General features: G+C 38.7%; 1 protein-coding gene across 2 annotated transcripts in view; it reads right to left on the reverse strand.

Moving 5' to 3' along the window:
- LOC140732153 (contactin-associated protein-like 2) overlaps window positions 1–27,561 on the reverse strand; it is a 1,811,541-nt gene that overhangs the window by 1,501,578 nt on the left and 282,402 nt on the right. The window contains exon 1 of one of the 2 annotated variants that reach the window (XM_073054374.1): window positions 20,180–20,225. The exons of the other annotated variant lie outside the window; for it this stretch is intronic. The gene's annotated coding sequence lies outside the window, so the exon portion shown is untranslated. Of the gene's footprint in view, window positions 1–20,179; window positions 20,226–27,561 lie in introns of those variants that run through there. 2 annotated transcript variants of the gene reach the window in all.

The following is a 27,561-nucleotide window of genomic DNA, read 5'->3' on the forward strand; positions in this document are numbered from 1 at the left end:
TGTTTCCATACCAGGCTACGATTCAGCCAGCCAATATACTCTCCACTGCACATCTACAGAAGTTTGGCAAACTTTTAGATGACATGCTGAATCTTCGCTAACTTCTAAGAAAGTAGAGGCACTCCTAACCCAGCCCTTACCACAGACCACTGGCCCCCCATTATCCCTGCTGCCAAGTACGAGTCCTTCATCTGTTGTCTCAACTACATTGATCTGAATAGTCCTGATTTTTCTCCCTCCACCGCCCAAAATGACAAATGTTGGCTCCAATTCTTTACCACCCATTCCAACAAACGCACAAGCAACATCCTTAATCCATTTTACTACCTTCTGATCTCTGGTGCTTTGATGCACGCCAATCACCCCAGTTCTAGGTATAATGGAATTCTTTCAAACCCTGCCATGGAAAGTAGTATCAGGTGACACTTTCCCAATGCTGAAAATGTGAAACACCTGGACAGGTTCCTGTCCGAGAACATGGTCTTCAATGAATGGTTATTGCTGCACACTTCCACACCCACTAGTGTGCACTACAATTTCTAAGTTTAAGCAGGCAAAGTCTGAAAATAATTAGTCAAACATCCATTATTCAGATTAATAAGGCTAACAATGTCAATAGCTGGGCCACTGATACTGACGTGGCCTCTTAACATACTGTTGTAATGCAAACAAAGTCACCAGAAAGACACTGAAGCTAGCAAGTGTTTTATTCAACAAGCAGGAGGCATCATTTTGAGACCCTCTTGGAGGAAGAGGCCTCCTGACCCAATATTATATGACATTTTTACATGCTAAAGATCAAAGGTAATAGCAGGACAATTCTATAGTTAATATGTATCTACAATGCTTCCTTTGAATTACAAATGGTTTTCACACATCTCCTTCTTCACATTCACACTGCAGACACCCAAAATGAATGCTAATCCGCATTGTCTGGTGTGTATTCAACTCCAGTCCACAGCTCCAAGAAAACTATTGTTCAGGGTTGCATTTTAAATTCAATCTATAATGCACCTTCACATATGAAGCTTGGTTGCTGGTGAAATTATTATTTGCTATATACCCTAACGCCAGGGTACACCCTATCAATATCAAGCACCTCCAAGTGGTGACTGGGGGGGGGGGGGGGGGGGGGGAGGTCTCAGCTTTGAAAATCAAAAACTATTAACCTGACCGAATTCCTATCAGAAGCAGGGAGTTCAAAATGGTCCTTGATCCATTACAGAGACAATATGTACACTCACACATAAACAGCTCACAATTCCAATTTTTTCAGCCATTTCTTAAACTTTAGGTAAAATGCTGAACTCTCAGTTTGCTAAACGATGATGAAAAATCCACTGACTAGAATAAAATTTCCACTCATTCAATGTGTGTTGTTATTTTCATAACAAAAGAAGGTTACTATAGCTGTGGACAGAGAAGACAGGGTGTTGAGGATTGTTAAAAGCAGCTGCCAAGTCCACCGACAAAGCTTTCTGTGCACCAACAGCTGTTCACTGATACCCAGTGTGCATGTTGTTACTATAAAATATTGGGGAAGCTCCTTTATTCTCTTTTCACCGAAGCCCTAACCTTCTACAATGCGATCACCGCTGATTAAAATTGGTGGTAGTTAATACGAAAACATATGTATTCTTCAGGGTAAGAAGAAATCATTAAGACCTCCACTTAATCTTTCCTACAATGTGACCTAAGCTTCACTGGGTTTGCTCATACAATGTTAACGAGCAACACACACAAAATGCTGGTGGAACACAGCAGGCCAGGCAGCATCTATAGGGAGAAGCACTATTGACTTTTCGGGCCGAGACCTTTCATCTGGACTAACTGAAAGGAAAGATAGCAAGAGATTTAAAAGTAGGCGGGGGAGGGGAAAATGCAAAATGATAGGAGAAGACCGAAGGGGGTGGGGTGAAGCTGAGAGCCGGAAAGGTGATTGGCAAAAGGGATACAGAGCTGGAGAAGGGAAAGGATCATGGGACGGGAGGCCTAGAGAGAAAGAAAGGGGGAGGGGAGCACCAGAGGGAGATATAGAACAGGCAGAGTGATAGGCAGAGAGAGAGAGAGAGAAAAAAAGAGGGGGGAAACAACTAAATATATCAGGGATGGGGTAAGAAGGGGAGGAGGGGCATTAATGGAAGTTAGAGAAGTCGATGTTCATGCCATCAGGTTGGAGGCTACCCAGCTGGTATATAAGGTAGCTTAGAGTGTGGCTTCATCTTGACAGTAGAGGAGGCCATGGATAGACATATCAGAATGGGAATGGGATGTGGAATTAAAATGCGTGGCCTCTGGGAGATCCTGCTTTCTCTAGCGGACAGAGCGTAGTTTATGTGACATACATTTTTCCATGTCCCGTTAAGTCACTTGCAAGAAGATTCCGATCCACCCAACACAATGCTGAATTTAATATGGGACAATACCATACCTCTGGTCTGAGCAGAATGACAAAAAAAAAATCCAAATTCTGAACTTGAACTCAGAGTAGCTCCAAAGTAACTAAAATGAAGCCAGTTCATTCCATCTGTGCAGTGAATAATGCATTAGCTGAAGGACAGAACAGCTACCTGATTTGAACTGCATTAGAACTGGCAAACCTGATTAAAGCACCAACAGCATCCTCCCACCATCCAAAAACACTGGGAACAGAGAGAAGAGGAACCAACCTCCTCCCTGATGCAATTCCACACCCATCATTGACAAGACAGACTTGTAGAATAAAGCAAGGGTAAATGGAGTAGTCTGAGAGAAAATAGCAGGATGGAAAGCAACCAATTTTTCTTCCAAGATGTAATTCCGTGAATACAATGACTTTGGAAGAATCCTGAAGAGATAGCAACTTTGGGTTTATAGTAATATTTGGAGCTGTAAGCAGTCAAATTGAATCACCTAACATAATCTCATAATCCAAGATCTTTCCACTCACTGCCTTTTCATCTCATCTGGCTTTGGCTCTTAGACTGTGGACACCAATTAACATTGCATATCAGCACAAAACATAGTCAACTCATTTGGACTTTCAAATACCTTGGACAATTGCTGAGGAGCTCATATTTTATCTGGTTCTATCTTTATGTTAGTTTCAAGAGTGGTTGAGAGGTTGTATTAGTAATTTTTCACTGACGGGAATGAAGATTACAAACAGCGAGTCTGGCATGCCCTTTGAAATTGCAGGTCTTGGTGTCAATCATAACAATTTCTCAGAATGTGGTAGATAGTGGTGTAAGATGACAGCTGGAGTCGACTATATATCACGACTCATCAGCTATCAGTGATGCTTTTGGGAAAAAGAATGGCCTCCAGGGTTTAGGCTTTACTCATATGCATTGAGTTCAGACAGAAATATCGACAGAGGGAAGTTGAAGTACCAGATATGTGATTATAGTTATATGATAAAGCAATTCTTGTAAATGAAAGAGGTCAGATTGCCTAGATGGCCAACTGGTAGCCACATAGAAATCGCCCTGCAAGTCATAGACTATTCCATACTTTTGCACATCAGGGGAGCAATAGAAAACATACCAGAATGCTCATGTCACAGCTAAGAGTGGAAATGTTCATAATTTATTGATAAGCTCTGTATCTAGCCTCTCACCTTAATATCAGCTGCAGTTAGAGCTTCAAGCTTTGTCATGGCCTTATTAAGCTTATTGTCTGCCCACACTGCCCTTTCTCTTCAGTTATAATACTTCACACTGCTTTCTGTTATTGCTTTTCCTTTGCAGCACCTCAACAATGTATGGATGTGACAAAATGATCTGCATGAATGGCTTGCAAAATAATTTTTTCCACTGTACCTCTATGTATGTGACAATAATAAACCAATTTACCCATTTCTTTGAAGAGTCATTTAGCCTGATTTAAAAGTAAAACACATAATATTAATTGGTTTGATTTGTTTACATATGTTCAATGTGATTTTTAATGAATTCATTTAATATATTTTAATTATTTAAATTTTTTCACTGGTTTCCAAGTGCATCTAACCATCAACAAAGTTTATAGAATGCTATCAGAAGGTTCACATACATAAAATGGCAAGCTTTAATGTGAAACATGGAAAACCTACAGCACAATACAGGCCCTTCGGCCCACAAAACTGTGCAGAACACCGTCCCTACCTTACAACTACCTAGGCTTTACCCATAGCCCTCTATTTTTCTAAGCTCCATGTACCTATCCAGGAGTCTCTTAAAAGACTATCGTTTCTGCCTCCACCACCACCGCCGGCAGCCCATTCCAAGCACTCATCACTCTCTGCGTAAAAAACTTACCCCTGACATCTCCTCTCTACCTACTCCCCAGCACCTTAAACCTGTGACCTCATGTGGCGACCATTTCACCCCTGGGGAAAACCTCTGACTATCCACACGATCAATGCCTCTCATTATCTTGTACACCTCTAACAGGGCACCTCCCATCCTCCGTCACTTCAGGGAGAAAAAGCCAAGTTCACTCAACCCATTCTCATAAGGCATGCTCCCCAATCCAGGCAACATCCTTGTAAATCTCCTCTGCACCCTTTCTATAGTGTCCACGTCCTTCCTGTAGTGAGATGACCAGAACTGAGCACAGTACTCCAAGTAGGGTCTGACCAGGGTCCTATATAGCTGCAACATTACCTCTCGGCTCTTAAACTCAATCTTACGGTTGAAGAAGTCCAATGCATTGTATGCCTTCTTAACCACAGTGTCAACCTGCACAGCTGCTTTGAGTATCCTATGAACTCGGACACCAAGATCCCTCTGATCCTCCACACTGCCAAGAGTCTTACCATTAATACTATATTCTGCAATCATATTTGACCTACCAAAATGAACCACTTCACACTTATCTGGGTTGAACTCCATCTGCCACTTCTCAGCCCAGTTTTGTATCCTATCGATGTCCCACTGTAACCTCTGATACCCTCCACACTATCCACAACACTTCCAACCTTTGTGTCATCAGCAAATTTACTAACCCATCCCTCATCCAGGTCATTTATAAAAATCACAAAGAGTAGGGGTCCCAGAACAGATCCCTAAGGCACACCACTGGTCACCGGCCGCCATGCACAATAAGACCCATCTACAACATTTGTGAACTCTTGGGAAAGGCAAACACAGTGCTTGGGATGGGCCGAGTTCTGTTCAGTCACAGAATCAGAGAAAGGTTGCAACAGAACAGGAAACCATTCTGCCCATTGTGCTCCATGAGCCAATGATGACAGTGAAATCAGGCTTATTATTTGTCTTTTTTATGCGACAAATACTAATGTGAAATTTGCAAGGCTTACTCCTGCATTAACCATAACTTTAAGGAATGAGCCTCAGGTTCCTTGATACCATGGAGTGAAAACCATCATTGCTGTTTCACGTGAGTTTACAAGTCTCAGCTTGAAGTTATCACAAATGACTGCATTATTTTCTCCCAGAAGGCATTTAGCTTAATGAAGGTACCAAAAAGAAAACTGACAGGGAAGTGTGGAACAAGTGACTGGTCACCCATCTCGTTATTAGAAGTTACAAATTGATTCTACTTATTGCATTCATATACTTTTCTCTATTTTAATTATACATTTATATATGTACTTCCTTTGTTTGCCATCACCAATTTCCATAAAATAAAGAAAAACAGAAAACCTAGAGATTAATAACTTTCAATAGAAGCAGGAGGTCAGCTATGAGCACAAATAGAAGACTGATTGACTAACAGGCAGCAGAGAATAGGCTAAATGAATCTTTTCATATTTGGCAAGTTGCACTGGTTTGTGTGCCTCAACATTTTGCAGTACAAGAATAAATGACTTGAATGGAAACATCAAAGGCGTGGTTGCTATTTTTTTTCTGATGAAACAAGAAATAGGTAGGAAAATAACCTGTGAGCAGTATATAGGGATGTTTCAAAGATAGATTAAATGTTTGTGAAGATCTGTCAGATGGAATTTGAGCGCACGACCACACATCCAAGTACTCAGATTGCCAAGTTCATGAATGACATGACAGTGGAATGGCTCAACACCAACAAAGATCAGTCAGAGACAAGGTGGACGAGCTTAAAGCCTGGTCCCGGGCAAATATCACCTTCCTTAATGTCAACAAACAAAAGAGATGGTTATTGACTTCAGGAAATCTTGCACCACACATACACTCCTCTTTACATCATTGTGCACAGCAACTGTGAGCAGTTTCAAACTCCTGGGAGTCCGCAACTCACACAACCCATCATGGTCGCAGAACACATTCTACACAATGTGAAAAGCTCATCACTGCCTCTGGGTTCTGAGGGTGCTGAAGAGAGCTGGATGGTGCACATCTGTACTCATTTCCTTCTACAGATGCTCAGTAGTTGCATCACTGTGTAGCACAGAAACGGCACTGCAGCAGGAAGGCCCTACAATACGTTGTTAAAACTGCCTCACTGGCACCAGCCTACCCACCATCATGGATATAAACACACACACAGAAAGGTGCCGGAAAAGAGCCAGTGACATCATAAAGGATACAGGCCACCCTCCACATGGACTGTTTGATCCACTCCCATGCACTCCAAGATCACCAGTCTGAAAGCCACTTGCTTTCCACAAGCAGTAAAGTCAATCAACACCTTGACCCACTAACCCACCAACCCACACACCGGACCACTATGATTTTAATTACTTCCTGTCCATCATCTTTTAAACAGCCACTCCTATTTCTATCATTACTTTATGAACAGACAGTCAATCTATGTATAAAAGCTATTTTATGTATTTATATTTATTATGTTTGCTTTTTATTATTATTGTGTTCTTTATTTTTTTGTGCTGCATGAAATCTGGATCAACATTTGTTTTGTTTTCCTATACACTTGTGTACTGATAATCTTAAATAATCTTGAACCTTCAATCTTAAAAGGAAAAGAAGTGAAAACTTTTGTCACAAAAAGTAACAAGGAAACACGATCCAAGTTGCAAGATTACAAAACTCAATGATGTATATCCGTACATGATTCCCAAAAGACTACGGTAGTGTACGGGCACAGAAAGGGTCATCTGGCAGAATATTGGTGTTTATTGCAAGGGGAATTGAGTACAAATGCAGGGAAATTATCTTTCAGTTATACAGGGCAATGGCGTGCACTGAACTCATTTATGGAAGGATGCTAAAGCACTGGAAACCAGTTCAGATTTTTGCTCGAGTAACGAAAATCAAAATTAACAGATGCTGGAAATCCAAGATGAAAACAGAAAATTCTGGTAAAAATGAGAAATCTTTTATTCTCATTCTTCCTTTGCACCTGCTGTGCGACTCATTCTCTTGCTTGCCCAGATCTGCTGAAGTGTCTTTAACCTGGGTGGGAATTCTATTTCTCCTTCCACAAATGCTTACTGACCTGCTAAGTGTTACTAGCATATTCTGTTTCCATTGTTCAGCCAATGCCTGAAGAGATAAGGAGTCTTGGTTGAAAAAAGTTGATGGGCTAGCCTCGTATCAACTGGCATTGAAAGGAGTGAAAGGAGACTTGATTACAAAACATAAAGCAGTTAGAAGTCTCCTGTGGGAGAATTTAGAACTGGGAGAAGAGGCACACTGTTTAAAAATTAAGGGGTCATTCATCCTTGAATCTTTGGAAATGTGCTAGGCGTAAAATATTTTAGTATTTTTAAGACTGACGTAGGCAAAGTGATGATCTTGATAAGTGAAAGGATGGAATATTACTGAAGGTAGACTAGACTGCAGAGCTGAGGTAATAATTAGATTAGCCACAATCTTATTTACACATTTATACATTTTCATTCTAATTCATAATGTTCACATATGTTCATAAACCTGTTAACATTATGAAATATCACTTATTTAAATTAAATACTTAACATAAATGACCAGCACATTAAGGCAACTCAGAATTCCAGCAGATGAAAATGTATTAAAATTGGTTTATTATTGTCACGTATCGAAAAGTTTGCCTTGCATACTGTTCATATAGACCAAATCACGTTACAGTGCATTGAGGTCGTACAAGGAAAAACAATAACATAATGCAGAATAAAGTGTAACAGCTACAGAGAAAGTGCAGTGCAGGAAGACAATAAGATGCAAGGTCATAACAAAGTCAAGAATCAATCTTATCGTACTGAGGAGCCATTCAATAGTCTTATAACAGTGGGAATGAAATTGTCCTTGAGCTTGGTGATGTGCTTTCAGGCTTTAGTATCTTCTGCTCTGATGAAAAAGGATAATTTTGATTTGTGTGTGGAATCACAGTATCGTTACAGCACAGAAAATAGGCCATTTGCCAGATGTGTCTTTGTCAACATTATGCTAAAGCATTCCCCTGCCACTCACAACGGCGTTGCAGCTTGTTTCCTTTCAGAAACTCATCTAGCTCTCCTGTGAATGCTACAATTGATCTACTTCCACTGCCAGCCTGCCACTGCATTCCAAATCCCAACCACGCACTGGGAAGATATTTTCTTCCATGTCACTTTTGATTTGTTTGCAAATTAAACTTCATGCCAGATCTCCTGGTTGTTGACCCTTCCACTAATGGGTTCAGTCTCTCTTTATCTATGGATTCTATATTTTGCAGTCAACCCTGTAAGCAAGATATACTTAACTAAAAATGCACAGGTGTTAAAGGGATATCGGTGTCTACACTATAAAGGAAATGGACTTTGAAATTTCACACAAAATTTGATTAAGTTTTATATTTCAGCATTCTGTGAGGTACCAAGGGGCTTCTTAGAGAAGCATTGGATGAGTGATTCATGCAATGGCAAAAACAGAATGGAATTGGAATTGAACTAAGTCATCCTCTGAATTCCAGTGTCATAACAAAACAAAATTTACTAGTCAACTCATTTACTAGAATGGAAGCCAAAACCTGCAGATACTGGTAATCCAAAATGACAACAAAAAAAATGGAAATACTGGAAGGAGTCAGCATGTTAATCTGCTTCTGTGAAGAGAAAAATGGATTTTTACTTAGGGGTCAGAGAAGGAAAATGATGCAAATTGAAACAGAATTGTCACATCTGTGGGGAAAACGACCATATGAAACAATGATTACCCAAAATATTAAATTCTATATAAAGTTTCGAGGGTTTCAGTTGTCATGACCTCAGCCCCCTCCTTCAAGAGAATCGCAAGATCGCTATTAATTCGGGTCGTGGACTCAGGAAATGAGAGACAATGCCACGGATTTGACCATTGTTCTTAGAGGCACCTGTGTGAATTGCAACTCTATAGTACGTGCCAGATATCAGGGACATGGACACCCTCGGGCAATGTGGTGTGGGGATGGCCTCACCCTACCTTGATTGACATTTACAAATCTTGCCAGCCATGATAAAAAGGAGACTGCTGGAGGCGGTACTCTAGCGACGCACTAGACGCCAACACAGATGCCTTGTGCAGGAAGGCACAGAGTCGACTGTACTTCCTTAGAAGGTTGGCGTCATTCAATGTCTGCAGTGAGATGCTGAAGATGTTCTATAGGTCAGTTGTTGAGAGCGCCCTCTTCTTTGTGGTGGCGTGTTGGGGAGGAAGCATTAAGAAGAAGGACGCCTCACGTCTTAATAAGCTGGTAAGGAAGGCGGGCTCTGTCGTGGGCAAAGTACTGGAGAGTTTAACATCGGTAGCTGAGCGAAGGGCGCTGAGTAGGCTACGGTCAATTATGGAAAACCCTGAACATCCTCTACATAGCACCATCCAGAGACAGAGAAACAGTTTCAGCGACAGGTTACTGTCGATGCAATGCTCCTCAGACAGGATGAAGAGGTCAATACTCCCCAATGCCATTAGGCTTTACAATTCAACTGCCAGGACTTAAGAACTTTTTTAAAGCTATTATTAATGCTTTTTGAGTTAGTGATTTAGATGCATATCATATTATTACTGAGTTAAGTATTGTATGTAATGAGTTTTTGCTACAACAAGTGTATGGGACATTGGAAAAAAATGTTGAATTTCCCCATGGGGATGAATAAAGTATCTATCTATCTATCTATCCCTCTCGTAATAACGGGAAGCTGCTCGGAAGCCACGTGTGATTTGGATCCCCTAGCTAGGGAATCGAGTGGCTAATAAGTCCGAAAAGGATTTCGGACTGACAACGAGGAACTCCCGTTCTCGATCTCACACTTTGAGTCCAGAAGGCTGGCAAGTTTATTTTCTCTATCCAACCCGTGAACACGCAGCGGTCCCTCAAGCGGCAAAAAGCATCCATGAACTGGCGAGACTTTTATATTTCAATTGGACAAATCGTTCAACCCCTAGACAACGATAGAGCTCAGTTTTGATTGATTATTACTACACCTATGTTTTAGATTGAGTTTTGACGGTGTATATGATCTGAATGTTTTGTATTAACCATACGTTTCTGCCCCTTTATAAATAAAACGTTTGAAAATAGTAGCACCAGGCTCAGCGGACCCATCTATCTTTGCAGGTACATTACCCGGTTACTGGGGAATGTAACACAGTAAACCCTGGCAGAATTTGAGTTGTTGTTAGAACGTAGAAATCTACAACACATTACAGGCCCTTCAGTGCACAATGTTGTGCCGACCATGTAACCTACTCTAAAAACTGCCTAGAATTTCCCTACCAAATAGGCATCTGTTTTTCTAAGCTCCATGTACTTCTTTAAGAGTCTTTTAAAAGACCCTATTGTATCCGCCTCTACCACAATCACTGGCAGTGCATTCCATGCATCCACCAATCTCTGTGTGAAAAACCTACCTCTGACATCCCCTTGTACCTACTTCCAAGCACCTTAAAACTATGCTCCCTGTGTTAGCCATTTCGGTCCCAGGAAAAAGCCTTTGGCTATTGACACAATCAATACCCCTCATCATCTTATACACCTCTATCAGGTCACCTCCCATCCTCCGTCACTCCAAGGAGCAAAGGTTAAGTTCACTCAACCTATTTTCATAAGGCATGCTCCCCAATCCAGGCAACATCCTTGTAAATCTCCTCTGCACTCTCTCTAGAGTATCGATATTCTTTTTGTAGTGCGGTGACCAGAACTGAACACAGTACTCCAGGTGGGATCTTATATAACTGTAGCATTACCTCATGGCTCTTGAACTCAGTCTCATAGTTGATAAAGGCCAACACACCATACGCCTTCTTAACAACACTGTCAACCTGCGCAGCAGCTTTGAGTGTCCTATGGACATGAACCCCTTACTGATCCTCCACACTGACAAGAGTTTTACCATTAATATTACATTCTGTCCTCAAATTTGACCTACTGAAATGAACCACTTCACACTTATCTGGGTTGAACTCTATCTGCCACTTCTCAGCCCAGTTCTGCATCCTATCAATGTTGTGCTGTAATCTCTAACAACCCTCCAAGACCATCCACCAACACCCCCAACTTTTGTGTCATCAGCAAACTTCCGAACACAGCATTCTACTTCCTCACCCCGGTCATTTATAAAAATCACAATGAGGAGGAATCCCAGAACAGATCCCTGTGGAACACCACTGGTAACTGCCCTCCATAAGAGTATGACCCATCTACAACTACCTTTTGCCTTCTGTGGGCAAGTCAATTCTAGATCCACAAAGCAAGGTCTCCTTGATCCCATGCTTTATTACTTTCTGAATGAGGCTTGCATGGGGAACCTTATCAAATTCCTTACTGAAATCCATATACCCTACATCCACTGCTCTACCTTCATCAATATGTTTTGTTACATTTTCAAAGAATTCAATCAGCTTTGTAAGTCATGATCTGCCCTTGAAAAAGCCACACAGACTATCCCTAAGCAGATTATGTCTCTCCAAAAGCTTACCAAATCCATCATTAAAACCTAAGAGTTCCAAATGGGAGCATGAAGTGTCATCATATCAGTCATCCGTAGAGAGGAGAAAGCAGCAAGCCAAGGGACACAGCCATGACTGAAAAACGAGGTCTGTTCCACAGATCCCACAAACAGACAAATATAGTTCGGAATCATGCAGTGTCCAAAGGAGTCACCTTTGATTGGATTAAAGTGAGCAAAGCTAAATAAGTTGCACAAAGCAGTAAGCAATGCAGAGAAATGAAGGAAGGTTGCAATAGCTGGTTGCTCAAAATGTCGAGACTCCAGATCATCCCATTGTGGATAGAGGGCATTTTGTGTGAAAATGAGCCAGCTGCAAACAGGACCTGGGAATTGTCAAAGTGACAGAGGGCATCAGAGTTGCCATGGATATAAATAGTAACACACTGAGCAAGGGGAGAAAGGATAAATTCAAGGGAGAAGGAAATTAATTAATTGATACAAGACCAAACTGAAACAATGGGTTTACCCAAAGACTTTGTGACTGATTAACCTTAAGAGATCTTCCATTCACAGCTTGCAGTCTCCTAGACACCCCCCCTCCCACAACCTCCACAACTCACTTAATTCCTTCCCAGGATTCTCACCACCACCATTGTAGTACAACCATTGTTTCACTGTACTCTTGTTAATATAGAACGTATTTCTTTGTCCTTTAATACATAGTCAGCACAACTGAAACCATCTGATCTTGTTTATTATGCTTCTTCAGTTTACATACCTGAAATACCTGAATCACAAACATTCTTATGATATCTAAGCACTTTGTATTTCTGGTGTTATCTAGCTCTCTCCCATGGCAAGTCATTCTGTATCATAGAGAATGTATTTACAGTGGGAAATAATGTGTTTGGATTTAATAAAGCAAGAACTATCATAGCACCACCTTAGGGGATTCTTATAATGCAATTTCTCACAGATATAATAGTTCTTAAATGGAACTGAATTCATTGACCCACTCAGTATAAACCTGTAATAGTAACAAATGCTTTAAACTTGGATCAATATGAAATTATTAATATGGGAATAAAAAAATCAATAGAAATGCATCAAGCTAAATTGTAATATTGTATGTTCATCATCAGGAGATCCAGGAGTATTCATGGGTGAAAGAAACAGTACAAAGGCTACCTGAAGTTGTTTAAAAAAAGGCAAATGTGATGTTTATATGTTGTTCTCATTTGTATGGGATCAACATTTCAATCCAGAGAATAGTGTTATGTTGTATAAAGTATTAGTCAGAAGCTACCCATGCATTCTACCCAGCTCCCCAAATTATCTGTAAACTTCTGCTGAAAGTACAGTCCTGTGCAAAAGTCTTAGGCACCTGAGAATTTTAATATGGCTTCAGATGGTATAGCTTCCACTGAGCCCTGTTCTTAACATCAAAGAAGCTGTCTGGAATTAGCTGGAGAGACTAAAGCAAGTGAGACAGATGAAGTCTGCAGAAGAACTACGTCATGTTCTCCAAGATGCTTGGAACAACCCACCAGCCGATTTTCTGACAAAACTGCATGACAGTGTACCTGAGAACTGATGCAGTTTTAAGGGCAATGGGTGGTCACAGAAAATATTGATTTAATTTACTATAATTTTTTTATGTTTAATGCCCTTTACAGTTTATAATATTTAGAAATTTTGCATTTCATTATTTAAGTAATTTTGCATTAAAGGTTTCTTTTTACATAGACCCAAGACTTTTGCACACTACTGTATATTAGAATATACAGTAAAATGAGAATGCTCTGGCTCCTGAGAGCAAGAGAAACAATGATCAATGTCATACAGCATATTGGGAATTTATATTATAAAGCAAGTTTAAGAAAATCCAGAGGGCACTGAGCAATTGATTCATTGATATTTTATAGTCCAGGATATTGCAACTTACTTATCCAAAGAGTTACAACAGAGTTTACCTATTTAACCTCTGTTGCATAAAATGGCTCAGATAGCTTTGTTTTGCTAGATAAAAGACAGGGTGCCCGATATTGCGAAAAGACATGTTACTCATTATTAAGGAACAATAACAAACTCATTGAACTATTTCAGGCAATTATAACTATACATTAATTGCAAAATTGATGGACACACTGGACAGTGTTGAGATGAGTCTCAACAACATCAGACTGAATCTGGATTACCTGTTGCTTTAACTCCTCTCGTGATCAAGCACAGCTCTATACCAGCTTCATATTTCCGAATATTATTTTGTATGTTCATAAATGTATCTTTTACAGTATCTGTCTTATTCCATAACTTATAGAAGTAACAATAAATGATTCTTTAAAAATTGGTATTTAAAGAGCACAATATTCCTTGATTTAATAACATAATCTGATGATACATGTTCACATCTTATGTTTGTTTATTGGTTTAGTCAAATGACATTTCTGACAAGAAAATCACCAACAAGTTGCTTTATATGGGCCTTCTCTGGTAAGTGCTTTTCCATTCCTTGCATCAAAATGGAGCCATCAGTTGTTTACAGATATTAGCCATTATTTGAATGTTTTGCACAAGATGAGTTGTGAACTTGTTTGATGCTAAAGTTAAAAATTACTGACAGCTTTGTTCTGAACAAAGGGAATGCTGATTCCCATTGATTGTGAAATGTCAGATCTCACTTCTACAAATGAATTGAAATTATTTTAGTCAGCGTACATGAGATGTAAAAAATTACAGTGCTGTAAAAGGAAGTATCATTGTAATAGAGAGAATGTGATCTCTTAAGAAAACATGATTGACATCTGACAGTATTAAACCATTTATTTGCATTGACGTCCTTATTTTTTCTGGAGCAAAAAGATAACCATTTCTATACCTCTGTAGATGATGCATGACCCACAAGTTTCTGAGCAGTTTTTTTACCCTATTTTTTTAAACTTGTGAACCTCATTCGTTTTTATAACTTCCTCTTACATCCTCAAGCCTGAGTTGTTCTTCTAACTGAGTACTTTTCCCTCCCGAACTTCGACTCACTGAGTGACAAGTGGCCAAACCATTGGTGACTATTGTCATCTCTCAATGGGTAATTAACTTATTCCCAGCATGCTCAAGAAAATGAACACAGCAATGTTGTAGAGTTTGCAGTGGAGGAGACTCCTTACTAACGCATTTTTTCATTATAGGAAGGCAGACACTTGTATTCTCATTTTTTTCTACATCTAGCACTATTCCTAGCTGTAAACCATAACACAGACTGGAGGGGAAATGATAAGCAGCAATCTTTAGCTCGCTTATTTGTGGTAAATGACATCTGCTTCACTGAGTTAATAAACAATATTCTCTGAGAAGGTAGGCAATAACATTAATTCCTTCTGGATAGCAGCACCATAAGTGTAACATCAAGAAGTAGCAGAATACTCCTTCCAAAATAATATTGCATTCACTCTTGAAAGTTAATCTGCTAAAATTCAATATAATATCTGCCCAGACTGATATGATGTACAGATTTTTCCCATGTCTACTTACTCGGGAGATGGACATAGATTCTATAGAACCGAGGCAAAACAATAGCGAGATAATGGACATACACAGATTAAAGAAGAAGAAATTTACAATGATATTTCCAGGATATATGAGGCTGAGCTATAGGGAGAGGGGGAGATTTGATTGAGGTATACAAAATTAGAAAGGGAATAGATAGGTTAAATGCAAGCTGGCTTCCCCCCCCCCCCCCAAGACTGATTGAATGAGACTAGTACTAGAGGTCACAGCTCAATGGTGAAAGGTAAAGTATTTAAGAGAAAATCTAAGGGGGAATTTCTTCACTCAGAAGGTGGTGTGACTGTGCATTAAGCTGCCAGCGATGGCAAAATTTAAGAGAAGTTTGGATAATTAAATAGATGGGAGAGGTATGGAGGGCAATGGTCCAGATGCAGGTTGATAGGGATAAGCAGAATAGCAGTTCAACATGGACTGCATGGGCTGAAGTCCTACTTCAGTGCTGTGGTGCTCTATGACTCTAACAGTTGACAGAAATCTGCAAGAGCACTCTCGTTTACAGTTATTTCTTGGTAAATTTGTTGAAATAGTCAACGACCATTTGTAAACCTGACATGACTTTGATTATGATCTAATTTATGCCAAGCATTTATATTGCATTTGGGTGTAATTATTTGAAATGGTCAAAATAAATGAGATAAATATGTTCTTTTACTCCATTCATCTGCCTTTCATGTGTTTGAATAGTAATTCTCTGAAAGAGAAACACTTACAACAAAACTTGTAGAAAACCACTGAATGATCAGAAACTAATTTCTGCAATTAACAATACACATATGCAGATGAATTCTTTTTTTTTCTGATTTACTCCTACAAAGATTGCAAAATTTGGGCCATCAACATCTTCTGTACGACAGAAATTCAAAGTTATCTTTAACAGCTATCTTTTGCCTCTCACGAGTGGATCTTTATGTGAAACCCCAAAACGGAAGTGATAATAGATAACTCAACCTGTAAATTATGCAAGTGGGAAACACAAGCCTGGGCTAATTTTATTCAAAAAGGCCTGCCCGTGCTAATGGATATGCAGTGATCAACTGTTGTAAGAGCTAAGATCGTGTTACTCTGCAGATATTAGTAATCCAATGTGGCTCAGCTTTCCATGATAATATTAGGTAACATAGATAATCTTCTTCAATTTTACTAAACTTTCTGATTCTTCACAAATGTCTTAATATTTACAGAAATGATACCCTTCATTAAGTCAAATACTTGCAATATACCCATTACCTTGAGTAAGCCCCAAAGGGTACCTTTATTAAATGCGAACCGGACTATGACTTTTTTTGTTTCTTTCCCAGTCTTTCTGCATTCATGCAGTTATTTAACAAGGTAGATGTAGTTCTCTAAATCCATACACTGCTATCATCTCTCTGAAATACTTTGAATTAATCACAAGTTATTATCACACTTATGACTATAATGACAACATTTAAAAGCTATTGATCCTAATGGTAAGACTAATTCAAATTCTTTACATCATAGTTGGCCTATGAAAGTATTTTTCTCTCTACTTTTCACTTGCTAATTTGGACCTAAACAGAGAACTCTCAACAAAATTTACTGAGGCTAAAGTTAGTGAGCTTCAATTTACTCTCAGTCTGAAAATATCAATAGGAAATAACTTCATCTGAGAGGAAAGGAGAATTCAGTAGCAACTGCAATTCAGAAAGACAACGTGACACCACAGTAATTGAACAAAAGGCCTGTTAAGTACAAGCAGATTGTTCTTCTCTGCTATCTAGCTGCTCGTTTTTTCTGTTTTGAGGGAAGATCAGATCAGCCTGAATTTTTAAACATCCTGATAGGAATGAAACAGAATGAGAAATATGCACACCCAGAAGCAGCAACGTTCTTGTTTTTCCCTAGCCAAAGGAAAATTAAACACCTATGTGGTCCTGACTCCTGTTTCTACTGGCTGGGGTCTGCAGATTGCTCTCAATGGTACAGTTTTTACCTGTATGTTTAACAAATTCCCCAACAGCAACTGGTGAAAATGTAATATTGATGTCAGTCTAGTCAGAATCAGAAGTGAATGGGAGAATCCCCGTCACTATTTTTATATCAACCCAGAGAGCTGAAGGAGCCAATTTCGATAGAGAACTGTAAAGTAAAAAAGTAAGGAAAACATCACTGGCATGGGCCAGAATGAAAAGTCACAGCCTCACGATACTGGGTATGTAATTTTAATTGATTCAGGAGAAATACGTGGAGGCCAAGTGTGACATTGAACGGTGAAGGAAGACCAAAGAGTCAAATGGCCAACTTCTCCTCCTATTTTCTAGGTTTCTAAAACACATTCCAGCATGAAACTATAAAGACTAATTGTAGCGCTTTTAATATTTCAGCAAAACTTGAGTAATATTGTAAATATATTGATTGATTAAGCAGGTTTTGTCTGTTTATATAATTCATTATCAGTTACATGTAAGAAGTACATGAATGGCAAGTGAGAACCTCACTAAAGAAAAAACTAAATAGACAAAGCATGCCCCAGCTCCTGCGATTTTCTTTCGATTAGCTTCTGGAGTTACAAAACATAACACTGGCCTTAGTCAGTCACTTTTCTACAGACAACCTAAGCATGCAGCCATGAGTTCATAAACAGTAAGTATTAGGTGGCAATAATAAATTACAGAAAAGCAGATGTGGCTGGCTGCATCAGAAAGATAGATGCATTCGATTTCACAACGGATAACTGGGTGATGTATTTTGAACAAATTGAGCAGTACTTTGAAGCAAATGAAATAGCCCGTGAGAAATGAGGACCAGTATTGCTGATTTCAAAGGGTGGAAAAGCATAAATTTTGCTTAGTTGTTTAACTGCTCCAACCAAATCAGCCAAAATGAGCTTTGCTGATATCATGAATACAATACAGGAACAGTTAGAACCAAAACCATTACTGATTGAACCTAAAGAGTTATGCAGTAAGCAGAATCAAAAGGAAGGGGAGTCCATTTCAGCTTATGTGGCTGAATTGAAGAAATTGTCCGACCATTGTTAGTTCAGTGATGAGCTGAATGCTGCACTGAGAAATCATTTAGTTTGTGGACTCTGACAAGAAAGCATTTAAAAACAGCTCCTAACTGAAACACAATTCATATTTATATTTCACAATTCATATTTCAGAACAGCTGAAATAACTGTATCAATGGAAACAACAGCCAAAGACACAACTGAGTAGCAGTCAGGAATGAAAGTGTGCGTGAACAAAATTGCAATGTTTAAACAGAATCCTACTTGGCTGAACAATTTGTGTTGCCATTGTGGCAGGGGCTCAAATACATCAGATGAATGCATGATTAAGGGTAAAATATACAAAAAAATGCAATAAAGTAGGACACATCCAAAGAGCATGTGGTGTAGACAAAAATAAATGGACTACATAGGGAAGAGAAAAAGATACAAAAAGTCAAGTTTCCGTTTCAAAACGGGAACTAACCTGCATGCTGTTGATGAAAAATCTGATAATGATGAGAGTGACACAGGACTGAGTAACACTGAGATATAGAATGCAAACACTAACAAGCAAGCAATATGGCTTACACCTTAAGTGAACGGCAAATAAATAAAAATAGAATTGGGAACTGGTTCAGCTGTTTCAGTCATGCCGCAAAGTGAGTTTGAATGGCATTTGAAAGATGGTGAAACAAAACCTGCAGATTTCTAACTAAGAACCTATACTGGAGAAAAAGTAACACCTGGGGAACTGACATTTGACAAGGTGAAATACAACAACCCATTGAGCTTGTATGTGGTGAAAACAGGAGGGCCATAATTGTGGAGCATAACTGGCTGCGTCAAGTACAATTTGATTGGAGACCATCCATCACTTGAAAGTCACATCCCCCTTCAATACTGTATAGTCAACTGAAAGTTAGTTAAGAAAGGTACTGGATGAAGCCACAGCAGTGTTCAAGGATGGCATTGGAAAACTCATACAAAGCAAGGGTAAATTGGTGTTAAATGAAAATGCCACATTTAGAAAGCCTGAATGGTGATTAATAGTACCCTGATAACATAGCGAGTAAGCTAGATTGTATGGAGGCTGAAGGAATGCATTCAAGGTTGAGTGAAGCCCATGGGTTATATTCAACAAGTACCTGAAAGGGATTTATTATGATGCCACCACATCATTTGTGAGCACTTCACTAAAGAAAAACTAAGTAGATAAAACATATCCCAGCTCCTGGGTTTTTCATTTGATTATTTTCAGGAGTTACAAAACATAACAATAATCTTTCATTATTCTTTTCCCCCAAAAAGGGTCATAAACAATTTAATTTTGATTAATGTCATAAATTAATACAATTATGAAATGTTAGTTCACATTTTTGTGATTAATCTCAAGCACATTAAATAAAATCATTGGATTCTGCTGGCTTCAGTGGCTGGTACACTAGTAAAGAAAATGCAAGAAGATTTAAGGTGTGTGGTTGTACAAACACGGCAGCATCTAGCAGTCAGAGTGAATATATTACAACAGTTTGAAGAAATAGGCTGGGGGCATAAAAACAATTGAAACAACTTTTGCAACTTGGCAAATGTTAGGTAAGATTAGATAAGTCATATATCAGTGACAAATACCACTATCTCTCAATGCAGTGTACTACCTTTTACCATAGATCTAGATAGAACTGAATGAATTGCAGATATATGTAGTGTAACAATATTTACCCATTCTGCCCTTTTTCCCATGGGTTTGCATAACACAGGCAAACAGCCAACTAAAATTAATAATACACAGAAGGCAAGATCAGGGAGGAAAAGACCAAAGAGTGATACAATTAAGTCTGTTTTAACATATCATATGTTCTGCCATTGTTTTGCACTTATTAAACATAAAACAAACTAAATTTGTAACTTACCCACGTATGCCTAGAAAATTCCTTTAGCAGGTCATGCCTTTTGTGCCTTAATCAGTGCATCGATGAAAATGTCAACATGCCTGAATTTCCAAGTTATGATAGTGGAGCAGTGTTCAGGTCTATTTCTGTTGGGAATGTACATGTGAGCCCTGACATTCCTGCTTTTGAATGTATTGGAAGTTGTCAGTAGCAAAGCCGTTAAGCACCAGCTATCACATCGACCTCACAGAGCTGGTCTTGATTTAGTGGACACTCAAAATATGCCAAAAGCATGGCAACACTTGTGGCTGCCCCCAGCACAATCCACAGACTGTGTTGGTTGTTGACACAAATAAACACATTTCACTCTATATTTAGATGTGTTGGCGTACTTCTGACAAATAAAGCTAATCTGCATTTCTTCAGCATTCATATTCTTTCCCTCTATGCCTGGATAATAGACAAGTTTTATTAAACTTGTAGAGGGAAACATTCAGCCCCAGATTTCAGAAGTGACCAGATTTTATTGCTACCCTTTCATAGTTTAGGAACATTTTCACTTCTGAAGATTAGGTCATCTTGAGAGCTCAGTTCATTTTTCATGTATGGTCTGGGATAGGCTCAGCATCATGTTGTAACCCCTTTCAGCCTGCCTGAATCACAAGTTTCAGCAGATGCATCATTTCATCTTCTCCAGTAGTTCTATCAACCTACTACATCAATAGCTGAGTCATTAATGTCCCAGAGAGTTTCCTGTGCAATATCTAGTCAAAGCTATAATTCCCGTTACTATTTTGAATCTGAATGACAATCCTCTGCAGTGATCTCTACCAAACAGAAAAAAGAGGTTAAATATGAGTGCTGCTCATCCAGAATCAATCATTTATTGTGCCAAAGTCAATTCTTCACATATAGCACAATGTTCTTTCCTCTATCTACACCTGGAAAAACACCTCCAATTTACTTCAGAGGGCAATGGTTCTTCTTCATGTTCAAAGCCAATTTATTATCAAAGTACACATCTGTCACCACATTCAATTTCTTGTGGGCATACTCAATAAATCAACAGAATAGTAACTGTAATAGAATCAGTGAAAGACGACACCAATCTCGGCCTTCAACCAATATGCAAAAGGCAACAAACTGTGCAAATACAAAAATAAAGAATAATTTAAAAAATGGATTAAAATAAATAGAGTCCAGGCAAATCTATGGGTTGTGGGAATATTTCAATGATGAGGCATGAAGTTGAGTTAAGTTATCCACTTTGGTTCAAGAGCCTGATTTTTGGAGAGGTATAACTGCTTTTGAACCTGGTGGTTTGAACCCTGAGGCTCCTGTACCTTTTCCCTGATGGCAGCAGTGAGAAAAGGGACAGACCTGGGGGAGGGGTGGGGGTCTCTAAAGACTGATGCTGCTTTCCTGCAACAACGTTTCCTGTAGATGTGCTCAATGGTGGGGAGGGCTTTACCCATGATGTACTGGGCCATATCAACTACTTTTGTAGGATTTTCTGTTCAAGAGCATTGGTGTTTTCATACAAGGCTGTGATGCAGCCAATCAATGTACTCTCCACTACACATCTATAGAAGTTTGTCAAACCTCCATTGTCATCTCCTGGGTCAAAATTCTTTGCTTGCCACTTTAGTTCTTATAATATTTTACATGTCAGTATTTTCACAAACTTTTTCCTCTTTTTCCTTGATTGTGCCTGGTGCCACCAACTTCCAATTCATTGGATCATCCTTCATAATTTTGCTGAGTATTTCTAGAATTTTCTATTTTTACTTTGCTCACGGTGTTGTTCACAGAGCCAGTGTACTTACAATTGATTTCTTTCAAACAATCTTTATCATTTGTGTCTCCAAACACTGCTGCAGTACAAAACCTATGATCACATGGAACGTTGGAAACACCAGGAAATATGAACAACCATCGTCCACAGACCAATTGTTTATATACTGCAAATGTTACACACTTGTGCCCAATCTCAGAAACTGCAATTAAATCCATTGTACTACAAACGAACTTCCTGATGTCAGTGATAGAATAACCTATATTTATATAGCACAACTTACACAACTTCAAAATATCCAAAGCTCCTTAAATTGGTTGGCACCCATCGAAGGACAATGGGTGATGATCATTACAAGTCTGGGTAAAACTAGGTATGGTGTACTTTTTGTTGTAACATAGGAAACAGAGTAACTGAGTTCACTAAATTCCACAAAGAGAAATTAAATAATCAAATTTATTGGTTTCATCAGCCACATTTAATATAATGGGAGTGCATTTAGCCTCTTGAAGTAATTCCAACTAATTTAAGAACCTTTTCAGCACAAACCTATTCTCAATTAAAAGAAAAATGTTTTCATCAATATGCTTGAATGCCCTTTTAGCCTGCTGTCAATAACCAGACAGCTGCCTTGATTCTTCTAGCTAATGCATCAATAGCTGTAGGATGCAAAGCTGAATAGTAACAATTTTCTTAATAACATGCTGGGAAGTCTCAGAGGTTCTGAACACAATGGTGTGCCCGCCCAAGTAATAGATCGCAAAAGGCAGAAGTATGTTCATAAGCAACCCTGCAAAAATATTTACAACTAAACTATTGTATGAGAATAAATCAGTCACTTAAGATTTGCTCTCTGCGATCAATGTTTCATAAAATAATCGGCTAAATGTATCTTGCATAAATCGTTTTAATATGATTGTTTCTTTGTATAAATTTGATAAGGGTGATCAAGTGACTGGATAGTTTACACAAATACACATACATTTTTAATGCACATACCTAAATGTAGCTGTTTTGTGCAAACAATAATTTTCAGAAAACAGACCAGAGCACAAGTACACATGATTCTCCTGACAGCTTTGGGATGTGGAACTAAAGATTTTAGTCCAAGAGGGAAAACATTAGTACAGTACTCTGGCTGATGTTGAGATTGTTGATATTAGCGAGAGTCTTTTTACTATTGCTTTCAAGATTAGACAGGGAGAAACAAACAAAAAATCACCGAATATATGCATTCATGCTTGGTATCCAATATAGATGCCAATAAATACTTGATATTGCATCGGAGGGCAGAAAAATTCGTGGTAAGAGTTCCGCAGTAAGAAGAATAGAGATCAGCTTCTGAGGCTGCAAATGGGACTCCTGATTTGATTATTGCCACACATATGCAAGGATCAGGGATATCTCAGAGTGGCTCCAGAACATTCCTAAAAGGAAAGGTGAATTGTCAGTTCTTGTGGTGCATCTTGGAATTAACAACATAGCAACAAAGCAGGATGAGGTCCTAAAGCTGAATTTAGCAAGCTAGGAGATAAGTTAAAATGTACAGCCTCAAGGGTAATAATCTAAGTATTGCTACCTGTGCCACGTGCTAGTCAGAGGCAGAATAGCTGAATGGTTAGGATGAATATGTGGCTTGAGCAGTGATGTAGGAGGAAGAATAGCTAGGAAGTTATGGGAGATGGAGTAGTGCACTTAATTAAAGATGAGATCAGAGTGATAGTGAGAGACAATATAATACTTAAGGATCAGAATGATGAATCCATCTGAGTGGAGATTAGGAATAGTAAAGGAGGAAAATCACTGGTAAGAGATATCTATGTATTACTGAGTAAAAGCATTATAGAGGTGCAGGCAATAAACCAAGAAATATCTGATGCATATGAGAGTGGAACAGCAGTTGTCATGGATATGCAAACTTGCACATGGAATCAGCTTGGTCAAGGCGGTGTTGAGGAGATCTTCATAGAATGCATCTGTGATATTTTTCTTGTACAGCATGTTGCTGAACCTACAAGGGGGATATGTTATCTTAAATCCGTCCTATGCAATGAAACAGTTAAAGACGAATGATCTTGTAGTTAGGGATCCTCTTTGAAAGAGTGACTACAGGATGATTGAACTTATCATACAATCTAAAACCTTCAATATAAAATCAGTGTATTATCCCTAAACAAGAGAAACAAAGGAATGAGGGAAGTATGGACTAGGGTAGACTAGAGGAACTCAGGCTAATTGAAGTTTTCAAAGAACATTTTCACAGTGCTCAATAAAACACTCCAGTTAAAAACAAGAACAGTAAGGGTGGAGAGAGACATCCTTGGATAACTAGGGCAATAAAGGAAGGCATCAAACTAAAAGCTCATCATATAGAAGTTACCAAGTGGGACAATTGGGAAAACTTTAAAAAGCAATAAAAACCACCAAACCAGCAATAAGGGAAGATAGATTATGACAGTTAAATAGCATAAAATATTAAAACAGATGTAAAAGTGTTCATAATTGTATAGGGTGAAAAAGGGTGGCTAAAATCAACTTGGATCCTTTAGAAAATAAGAAGGGGAAATTAATGTTGGTTACTGCAAAAATAGCTAAGACTTTAAATGACAATCTTGTGCTGGTCTTCATGGTGGAGGATATATTTATCATGACAAAGAGAGATGCTATGGATGCAATGGGAGGTGAGGACAACAAGTTGTGTTAAAGAAATAGTGCTGAGCAAACTAGTGGACCTAAAAGTAGACAAGTCCCCTGGTTCTGATGGGAGGCATCCCAGGGTTCTGAAATAAATGGCAGAGTTATAGTAAATGCATTTGTAATAACTTACAAAAATTCTCTGGAGTCCAAGCAGGTCCAGGCAGATTATAAGCCAAAGGATATCACACGGCGGTTTAAAAGATAGAGCTAAAAGGCAGCTTACACCAGTTAGCTTAATGTCTATGGTCAGAAAAATGATTGAATCTATCTTTAAGGAAGAATTAGGAAAACAAGTGAATGTTATATCCTTAGATTTCTAGATGGTATTTAAAAAGGAACCACATAAAAGGCTTATCTATAAAATAAGGACGTATGGAGTAGGGGTGATGTATTAACATGAACAGAAGTTTGAGAATTAGGTAAATGAGTGTTTCTCGAGTTGGCAATCAGTGGCGAGTGGAATGCTGAATTGGTCGGTACTTGACCTGCAACTATTCAGCAGATACCTTAACGGTTTGGTAGAGGGGACCAAGTGTGGCATACCCGAGTTCGCTGATGACAGTAACTTGGGTGATAAAGCAAATTGTATGGAGGAAGCAGAGTCTGCAGAGAGATCTAGATAGGTTAAAGGTCTGGCAGACGGAATATAACTTTGGTAAATGCGATGTCATCCATTTTTGAAAGAAAATATATAGTAGGTCAGATTATTACTTAAATGGCTAAGGACTGCATCATGCTGCTGTGCAGCCTGACCTTGGAGTGCTAATGTATGAATCACAAAAGATTGGATTGCATGTGCAACAGGTTGTCAAGAAGGCTAATGGAACATTGGCCTTCATTGCTAGAGGGATTGAATTTAAGAGCAAGAAGCTTATGCTGCAACTTTATAAGATACTAATGATGCTATAAGCTAGAATACTGTCTGCACTTCTGGTCTCCTTACTTGAGGAAAGAGATACTGGCTATGGAGGCGATGCAGAGTAGATTCACCAGGTTGATTCTGCAGATGAAGGACTAATCCATGAAGAGAGACTGCTCCTTGTGGCTATATTCATTGGAATTCAGAAGAACCAGAGGGGATCTAATAAAATCATATAAAAATATTAAAGGGATAGATAAGATAGAAGTAGGAAAGTTGTTTTCACTGGCAGGCGAGGCTAGAACTAGGAGACGTGGCTTCAAGTTTCAGAGAAGGTAGATTTAGGACAAAAAAAGTTAAGAAACTCCTTTTCCCAGAAAGTAGTGAATCTGTGGAATTCCCTGCCAGTGAAGCAGTAGAGGCTATCAAATTAAATATATTTAAGACACAGTTGAATATATTCTTGCATAGCAGGGGAATTAAAGATTCTGAAGAAAAAGCAGGTAGATGGAGCTGAGGGATGATTTTATTGAATGTAGGACTAGGCTCAACGGGCCAGTTGGCCTACTCTTATTCCTACTTCTAATGTTCTTATCACTCAAAAGTAAAATCCAATGAATGGTAAGAACAGCACATTTACATTCTTTGGGGTTATAAATGGGAAAAGGTTCCCATGTCCCTCTTTTTCCCATCATGTATGGTATTTATCAACTGGTGTCCACAGAAGTATAAGCAAACTTTGGGCAAGCAAGGGCATGGAAAATTTGAGAAAAAGGGAATATTTTTGTCCAACTCTGGTAATAAAACTCAATGATTCTTAACTTGATATTTTTGGATTATTTTATTTAAACCACTAGAATTGTTAGAAATAACTAAGCTTCAAAAAATAAACACAATGGCACCAATAATCATAGTAATAATCAATGATTTGGAAATTGTTTAGTTTGTGGAACCACTTACTGAGATCAAAATGTGAATGCCTAAATGAAACATGTTAAACAGCTTTACTATTAAAACAGGCCAAAAGAGAGAACATTTCATTGGTAATATGAACACGCAATATTAAAACTCTTAAAAACGAGTGCGGTCCATCCACAGTGCAATAATAAATGAGATGTGAAAGCAGTGCTTCCCATTCAGTACATTTACCATTATTTTTAGCCCAACAGACTGTAGGTTTGTCCTGAATAAAGACAATTAATAGTTACGACCTTGGTTGTCATCTCTCTGGACATGCTGAAACATTTTATACCATTTATTTGATTTGCTCCCACTGTAGGTACAGAACTCTCAATAATCAATAGTTCACAAACAGTCCTACTCCTGCTCCCAATGCAACTCCTACCTCCCGACCATGATTCATTGTATTGGATACTTACCTAAGAATAGAAAAACCAAACCAAGTGGATAACAGAATCTCTCTTTATTCCATTTTATTCCCGTACTGGAAACTGATTGTATCCAATACTCCCATTTTTCACATATTACATGACACTATTACTTGGACAATATACCCTTATCTAAAAGGTACCAATCAATGCAAAAATTGTTAAAAAGGCTCTGACAACAATAAAGTTCAGTCAATCTTTTGATCCCAAACCTCTGAATACATCATTCACGGTCTCTTCAAATTCCTGTCTGAGTACGTAAGAATTACCGTAGATTCCGGACTACAGAGCACACCTGATTAAAAGCCGCTGGCTCTAATTTTAGAAATAAAATCAATTTTTTACTTGTAAAGGCCGCACCGGATTTTCGGCCGCAGGTGTCCCACGTTGTAATATGAGATATTTACACAGAAAGATATTACACGTGAGGATTTTTTAACTTTTAATTAAATCCATATGGTAACAAAAACAAATACATATTGTAAATGCTTTTTTTCGAACCGTGCCCGTAACGCGGCTACTTTTAAATATACGTTGCGTATACTTCTTTACTGAACAACATTCCAATATCTCCTAACGACTGGTAGAAAATATATATACTGCAGCCTACCGGGAAAAGTTATTGATCGCCTTTAACTTAAAAGCAGCGTTTTCGCTCCGCCGC

The sequence above is a fragment of the Hemitrygon akajei genome, chromosome 8 (genome assembly GCF_048418815.1).
Source record: "Hemitrygon akajei chromosome 8, sHemAka1.3, whole genome shotgun sequence".
Classification (NCBI taxonomy): domain Eukaryota; kingdom Metazoa; phylum Chordata; class Chondrichthyes; order Myliobatiformes; family Dasyatidae; genus Hemitrygon; species Hemitrygon akajei.